General features: G+C 46.7%; 1 protein-coding gene across 7 annotated transcripts in view; it reads left to right on the top strand.

The window, feature by feature from the left end:
- The first annotated feature begins 506 nt into the window (after positions 1-506).
- Positions 507-8,395, top strand: part of PPM1B (protein phosphatase, Mg2+/Mn2+ dependent 1B) — a 61,601-nt gene continuing 53,712 nt past the window's right edge. For 3 of the 7 annotated variants that reach the window (XM_074863568.1, XM_074863565.1, XM_074863567.1), the window contains exon 1: positions 525-769. The gene's annotated coding sequence lies outside the window, so the exon portion shown is untranslated. Of the gene's footprint in view, positions 770-8,395 lie in introns of all 7 variants that reach the window. The other 4 variants (XM_074863571.1, XM_074863569.1, XM_074863573.1 and 1 more) reach the window with 3 other exon arrangements.

The following is an 8,395-nucleotide window of genomic DNA, read 5'->3' as shown; positions in this document are numbered from 1 at the left end:
CGGCGGCCGGGGCGAGAGAGGCTCCGGGAGTGGCGGCGCTGACAGCCAATGGCCTGCAGGCAAACCGCGCCGGGAGGGAAAGGATGTGGCGGGGGGAGGGAGGCGGGGAGGGGCAAGGGCGCTCGCTGACAGCCGCTTCCGTCAGTCCTGCCCAGGCTACGAGGCCGGATAAAAAAAAACAAAAGTGCGATGAAAGAAAGAGGCCGTGCTCTGGCGCCTTGATTGACAAGAGCCGCAGCCAGTAGTTACCAAAGCAGAGGGGAAAAGTCCAATCAAGAAAAGGCCTTTGGGCGGGGCTGGCGGGTGAGCGGCGAACGGATCGACCAATGACACTGAGGAAGGGTAGAGCCAGTGAGGCGGACGGCCAATGGCCAGCCGGAGAGGGCGGGGCGGGATGAGCGACGGCAGCGGCAGCCAGTAGGCTGGGAAGGACGCGAGGCGGCCCGGCCGGGAACGGCAGCGGGGCGAGGGGGCGGGGCCGGGGGCCGTGCCCCGCCCGCCCCTCCCGGAGCGCTCTGACGTGGGCGGCGGGGAGGGCGGGCCTAGCGGCGGCCTTTGGGACAGGGGCTCCCAACATGTCGGCGCTGCTGGCGGCGCTCGGAGTGCGCGAGCGGGCAGCGACTGCGGCCGGCGGCGGCCAGCGCGGGGCGGCCCGCGCCTGAGGCCCAGCCAGGCCCTCCCCCTCAACCCCCTGCCTCACCCGGCCCGGGCCCTGCAGGGCCGCCTGGGGCCCGGACGCCGGGGGACGCCGGCGCTCGTCCGCCGACAGGTAGAGGGGGGCAGGGCTGGCCGTGGGACGCGGGCGAGCAGTTTGTGGCCGGGCCGAGGTGGGCAGAGAGGGGGAAGGAGCCGAGAGGCCGGGCCGGGCCTGGGCGCGCGCCTGCCGTGGGGAGCGGGGACTGGCTGCGCCGGCCTGCTCCGGGGGGCCGGGGGGGCGGCGGGCGAGGCCTGCTGCGTGTGCGTCCCCGGGGAGCGGGCAGGCGCCGCGCAGGCCTGGCCTCCGCCTCCTCCCGCTGGCGGAGAAAAGAGGGCCGGGGACCGCGCTGACACGGCCTGCCGGCGGGGCGCCCGGGCGAGGGCCGGCGAGGAAGTGGCGGGGAAGCCAAGCCCGCCGGTGTAGCTGGGGCCGGGGGCCGGTGGGCCCGCCCTCTGCGCGCGCGGCGGTGCGGGCCGGAGCGGCGGCGGGGGCCCCAGCGGCTCAGGCCCCGCACGGCGGCCGCTGCGTGCGGCGTGGGGGAGCCGGCGGGCCGGGCCCCGTGTGGGTGGTGCTGTGTGCGGGGCGGGGAGGGGGCCGGCTTGCCGGGAGCTGCGTGCGGAGCGGGGTTAGGGGACGGCTGGCGGGCCGGGCCTGTGCACGTGTATTGGTTGGGGCCGGGGGAGTGGCGGGCCGGGGCCGGCGGGGCCCGGTGTTTACCGAGGGGGTGGGGTGGTGGGAGGTGGCGAGCTGCGGGCACGGCCCTGGTGTTGGAGGGAGAAGCTGTCGTTAGGCCTGGGTGCTTGTGACGGGCTGGTGGTGTGCGGAGGGAGTGAAGTCACAGGCAGATGGGCAGTGCCCGGGCGCCTTTAGCGTGGACAGGGAAAGAAATGAAAGGCAGTTCTCGTGTAGTTTGGAGCTTGTTGGCTCTGCGAACCCAGTGGATATAAACGTGGATATTCGTCTCCTGTGATTTGTAGCTAGTCGCAGGGAGAGAGTCATTTTGATGGGCTAGAGTCAGCTGGAAAAATCTGCGTGTGTGTTGTTTTGTGTGCTGTGGTAGGTTGAGGGATATGTTTATAACACGGGGATGCAGATGGTGGGTGAAACCGCACGTATTTAGGAATAGTGGGTACATGAAGGCCTGTGAATTTAGGAGTGATAGGTAAACAGTCTTGTGTGTGTTGTGAGAAGTAAGGTGATAAGTTGGCTGGTTTCTAAGTGCTGTGGAGGAGAGAGGCTTTGAGTGGTAAGCCTATGTACAACTTACAGGCACAGTGGTAACAGGTTGCTTCAAGGTTCTGAACTTGTTTGGTGGCCAGTGTGGTTAGACTTAATGTGCGAGACCTTCATGTGTAATATGAGATGGTATGTGGACAGGAAGGCATGCATGTTCTTACTGCCTGTAAGTCTGCTGCTCGCACTGGGAGTTGAGAGAGATGCCTGGCTGTTACCAGCTCTGTGAGGCCTGTTTCTTGTGTGTTGAGATGGGCTAGGGCAGCAAGCAACATGGTCTGTGTCCTGGGAACCTGAGAGGAGCTGTGAATTGACCTATCACCTGTGATGAAATTGAAAGGCTAGATATTTGTTGTTTGAGCCATGGGATACAAATTGAAAGACATGTAGCAAATGCCAGGTGTTCGGAGAAAAGTCTGTGCACGTCCTGGGGGGGCTGTAGTCTGTAGGTATCTATATCTGTTAACAGGTGTTGGGCAGTATAAACTTCTGTCTATAAGGGCATAAATGTGCTCTCCTTGTGGGTAAACTTCTGGGGATTACCATGGATTATAAGAACGTGAAGGGGCTTGGGTGGATATTTAGAAGTAGGTATGAATGGCGGAGTGTTTGAAAGGCTTGTGTGCACTTGAAAAGCATGAATTTGTGGGGATTATGCATATACAGGGTGAAGATTGTGTTAGGCTATGTATACATGTGTGTATCAGGGGAATGGTATTTGTGCAAAAGGGAAACTCGAGTTTTCGTATTGCTGAGTTAGTGGGAACTCTAGTCTGTATGTGGAGAGAGTAGGCAGACATTTTTGGCTGAGGTTATGAAAAGTTGAAATAGTGTTGGGGAGAGATGATGAACTGGGTCTGGGATCCCCTGGATGTGTCCTGAGCAGGTGGGAGGCTGTGGGGATTCTTTGCTCCTCTTGGTATGGAGGGAAGTATTTTATAGTTGTGACAGTCAGTGGAAACTAAAAAAGTGAACAAAGATGAAGCAATTTGTGAATGTTACAAATATTACCAGACTGAAGTAGGCTACAGAATAGTCAAGGGGTTTCTGTTAAGGCGTGTATTTTGTTCTGTTTGTTCCAGTGGGTAAATTGTCCATTAACTTTAAGAGTAAACTTGCTGAAACTAGCACCCATAATAGTGTTGACAGGTCAGCAGCTAGCTAAAAGCACTTAATGTGTATAGACGAGCCCCATGTATGGGTGAGCTCAGGGGCTCGAATGTGTCTATTATATATATATTTATTATGTGTGTTATATATAGCATAACACTTTAACTGAGTGCATGTGTCCAGAAGGTATGAAGTCTTTTGTACTGGACGTATGCTTGTGTTTGAAAGAGGGTTAGAGCATAAACACTTGAGGGTGAGATCTCTGAAAAGATGATCTGTTTAGAATGGAAAGCTGTTTGGCTCAGGTGGAAATGAGGAAAAATTGCATGTGTGTATCCCATGTTCTGTGGGTTTGTGATAGTATGTATCATTTGTTTACACAGCCCCTCATTTCTTGTTCTGCACAGATATTTAGAGGACATTGTTATATGGGGTAGTGGTTTCAGGCACCTAACATCAAGATGAGGGAAACAGAATTTATGTAGTGTGGAGAGGGCTGCGTAGAGAGTACGTAGAACCCATTCTTCTTATATTGCAGTAGCTGTGAGGTGGTCGCTTAGGTAGGGAAGTAGAGAAAGAAGAGACTAGTTTTATAGTAGTTGTCCTGGGTAATGTTCCCTTCTTGTCTCTGATGTGGAGTTATCACTGTTCACTTAAACTTTTCCAACAGTGATCACTAATGTGTGCTGCTTACTAAACTTGAAACCCTGTCTTGCAGAAATATAAACCCATCACAATTGAAATTAAAGCTTGTGAAATCTGTGTGTTGAACACAATCTTTTAAGGTGCTCAGTGGTCAAGAACTACTGCTCTTGGAAGGGGCAGTTGAGAGTAGTTTCTTGCATGAATGCGTTGCCTCCATATTACAGAAGGAGAAAGGCAGTAAAAATCCACTCTTAATACTGGGTGTAAAAAATCTGTGTGTTTGAAGTATTTGTATTACAATAATGATGATCACTCTCTGGAGCAGGGTTTACTTAGACTGTGTCAAGGGATCAGGTTCTACGTAGAGCAATGTTCAGAGAGTACGCTCAATCTTGACTGAAGCAAATGGCAGCACACCTAGCTAAATGCTACCGTAATGTTCCTGGGGGTGTGTGTCTATGGCTTTTTTCAGTGTGGTTTTTGTGGGTTGTTCTTCGGGGTTTTTTTTCTCCAAAAAACTGGAAATTGCAATTGATCATTTGCTACTGTCTTGGATCATCAGTCAAGTAGAAAAGCTTAAATCTGCCACATAGACCTGTTGCTGTATCTTAGTAAATAGCTGTTCTTCTCTGGCCAGTGCTGGAAGATAGGTAGCTAACCATTGGTTTTTGCAAGCACAGTCTCTTCCTAGTGAATGGGAAGGCCTTTGTGAGAGAATCCAAGCTCTAGACTCCATGTGTGGATTGTGGAGAGTGATTACTGTAACAGGTCATGCATATCTTTGTGTCCATAGTTGTTTTTCTCTAATATTGATTCTTTCTGTCCACCACTTCAATTGTATCAAGTATGCTCTTTTTTTTGTGGTGGGTTTTTAATTCTTGCTACCTTGTTCAACAAGTTTTCTCATACCTCCAAGTTCAGTGCTGCATTAGTGTTTCTCTTCACTTCTCTGAGAAAATGAAGAAGCATCCTTCAGATCTTGAGCCGTTTAGCAACCCAAGTGATTTGATCTGAATATTGATCTTCTCAGTAAATTGGAGGAGAGCAATGGTGATTTCTTTGGAAAACTGTTAAAAGTAAAAATTTTTGCTATCTTGGCTCCTTCCCTATTTGTCACATTTTCATTCTGTGCTTCAGTTGTTTATGCTAGATCATCTTCAAGGTTTAGCTTCTATAGATGTACAGGGTGTGAACTGTGACTTCTTCCTTCTCGCTGTCTGTTAACAGTGTGAATGTAGGATAAAAGTTTTACGAAACTAAGAGGGGCCTGGTTTAGCCCTGGTCTTCAGCATATCTAGTAGGCATATAATTTTCAGAGAATTTAATTTCAAAATCTGGACAAGTCATTGCAGGTTCTTAAGTTTAAAAAAGCTACACAAGTTCAAATAACATCAGACTATAAAGGCCCAGAAAAGAGAATTTGTTTGCAGGGACGATGGAAGATACGTCCCTGATGCAAGAATAAGGATGCTGAGTTTCCAAAAAGGTTGTCAAAATTGTTTTTCTAACAGATGACCTTGCAAAGTCCTCAAGTATTTGGCTGATTATCTTTCAGTCTTGGGCAGCATGGGATACTCGTCAAACTGCTTAAAATTTGGCAAATAAATCTTGTACAAATTTATATCTGTATCATGCTAAAGCCATATAAAAGTTCTGAGGAATTAATGAGTGTCATTCCAAAAGAAAACTGTCTGAAAAGCTTTGCATGAGATGGTAAGAAATAACTGAGCTAGTGTAGAGCAGTTCAGCTCATCTCAACTTCTTGAGACATTATTGGCATGATGAAACATAAGGGTTGCCATTGAGTGTAGGTTAGCTTAGTTTTCTGGCTCTTAGGAAAACCTACATTAGGAGACAAGGTACAAAGATGTTTTGTTGTAGAAAATGATAGAATGGAAAACCCCATATCTCAGCGGACAAGAGCCTTTCCTATAATTTCAGAGGAAATTAATTGGCCCAGGTATTGTTCTGCTAGGAAAAATAAGTCACCCACAACTCTTTCTTTTCCCTACGCACCATTAGTTTCCCATTAACATTACTTCAATGTGTCATTTTATGATGTTACTACATTACTATCTCATGCTGTAGGTTCTTTGCATCTTTGATGGGAAATAACCTTTTTGATTGAGTTTTCTTTCAAATAAATAGTACAACTAGATGCTTAAATCTGTTTTCACAGGAGTTAACAGGAATTCAGGTCAAAAACATTGGTTAAGAATGTTTCAGACTAGGTGACTGGAGAGCTTAAGATGGCTCTTTAGCATGTATGGTAATGACAAGTCAGTGACCACAAGCTTCCAGTTAAGTCACAAAGGAAAGTATCAGTCTTTGCAGTTTTCAGGGAATTAGCGTGTTAAGAGAAATCTTCAATAATCTTACCTCTGCGTCTGCACCCCAGTGTAGAAAGTTGCCATTTACTGAATGTAGAGCAAACATGGCTCTGCGCTGTTAATATATGAAGGAATTGTTTTTATCAAGGAGGTAATGAAGTAAGATGATGATTTCTTGAGTAGAGGAGGTAATGCTTTATTGTAATTTATTCATACAGTACTGCTTTGGCCTGTTCCCACCAGCTCATCTGTCCTGCTAAAGCCAGGTATTATTTGTTCAAAACTCATGATTTTGTATTTAAAATTTCGTATAACAAAAGAAAAATTGGTGACTGGAGAGAACAAGTCTCAAATGATAGAACTATTTGTAAAGAACAGATATTTTGATTCAAGTGGAAAACTGAAACAATGAATATTATGTTGGTCAGCTTATTCAAAAACAAAAAAACCTCTTTTCTGGGCAGCTTTGTTGGTTAAGCTGATGTGCAAGTAATATAAAGCATTATCGAGCACATGCTGCTCTTCCTTTCCTATCACCAGCTACAGTGGAGCCATTGATGTGGGTTATTGGATTGGGATTTCAGTGCTATTGAAAAAGTTTTACAAAACAGTAAATGTTAATGATGCATGAAGTGTGTAGATCTTGGGTTTTTTTGACTTTGTTCAGAGAACTTTCCTAGGTGTATCCCACTAGCTTTTGATACTCCTAACTGTAAAGGGGTGGAAGCAGAAGCGGGCAAGTGGTGCGACACCTGCTGCTGTAGTTCCTCCAGGAAAAGGAACACTCAAATTCACTGCAGCCCTCTGTTTCAGGGCCAGTGAGGTGTGCCTTGGCACCTTAAGTCTGTGCATTTAATTACTGCTGCTTGAGGCTTTATTAAATGAATGGGCAGTATCTGCCACATTGATTATGTTTATATTAGCAAGCAGTATGATGCAATTGAAGATTGTAGAGTGAAGCTATAAGTTAGGCAGACCCAGTGTTCACTGTGTGTGTACTTTGTGGGGCTTTATTTTAGACTAGTTGTGGTCTGGTTCTGTGGACTGAGTATACACCAAACATTACTGGGTATTAGGTGTTTTTCCATACTTTTGGTTTAGGTTAATATAAGAGATGTCCAGATCATGTGTTCAGAAACTTCTTTGAGATGTGAACCAAAGCACAGCAAGTGTGGTGACTCAGGTTTACTTCAGAAGTGCTCTCCTGATCCAAACTAAAGTGCTAATACAGATCTACCAACTGGGTCTCTAAAAGGCACCTTGGAGTATTGCACAGGGTGTTGAGCTATGTGGGGGACTGGATTCTGCCTTCTGCCTCCAAAGTGCTGTTGTCAGGACTGCAGAAATTGTCCTGCTGCTCTCTGAGTAAGGATTGTTTGTTTATCTTGACTGGTAACTGAATCTCTGTTCCCAAATTATTGTCCCTAGTTTTGAAATTGTGTGTGAAAATGACTGGTGTTAAAACTAGAATAAATTCTGGAAAGAAGTTCTTTCATGGTTTTGCTTCAGTTAATCAAGAATGAAACTAGCTGCGTGAGCAACAGGTTATGAAGCCTGACTTCCTGTGGCTTTGTGTCTTGTGGTTGGATTTTTCTGGGTATACTGTATTGTGAGCTCTGAAAGTATTTTCATGTGTTTGGGGCATTGTCTGTCCTGCTGTCCTGTGTGGGAAGTTGTTTTTTGGTAACGTAGCTGAGCTCCTGCTGCGCTTGTCCTCAAGGGACACTAGTTTGGATATATCTCCTTGGTCTGACTGTTCGTTTCTACAAAACTCATGGGACCTGTTTATCTCTGAAATATTTATGCTTGTGTTAACTTCTGAATTGTGGCCAGTTTCAATAAAACTTGAGGGGGGGAACAACACATGCTGTAGCTTGTCTTCCTAAGGTTGTATTTTATTTATTTTCCACTAATGCTATCTCATTTTACTGTCTTCTTATATTTACAACTACTTTAAATTTCTTCCGAAGAGTTAAAAGTATTTCCTTAACATTTCAGGCAACATATCTAGAAGTAGGAAATTATGTTCCTAACAGCTACTTCTTAAGGATAGGATAGATAAAATTCTTGAGAGTATCCAACGTGATTATTAAACCACCTCCAAATAAACATAGATGGGTCTAAAGTTGCATTTGATGTATATTGTAGCCTTTTGTAATACAGAATGATACTGCATATGATAGTTTTGGGCCATGATTCTAGGAGACAAGTGAATGAGGGTTTGAAAATTATGTATTGAAGTCTCTGGAGTACAGCTAGGTTGGATTTTGAGGGTGGTGGATTAGGAATTGGAGGGGGCAGGGATTTGTGTTTGTGATTGCCCTTGTGACCTTGAAAAGCTGCTGAAGTGGTGCTTTGAAACTTTTCAGATGAGAAGTAC

Source organism: Strix uralensis, chromosome 3 (assembly GCF_047716275.1).
Source record: "Strix uralensis isolate ZFMK-TIS-50842 chromosome 3, bStrUra1, whole genome shotgun sequence".
In the NCBI taxonomy this organism is placed as follows: domain Eukaryota; kingdom Metazoa; phylum Chordata; class Aves; order Strigiformes; family Strigidae; genus Strix; species Strix uralensis.
This window is presented reverse-complemented; position numbering and strand designations above follow the sequence as displayed.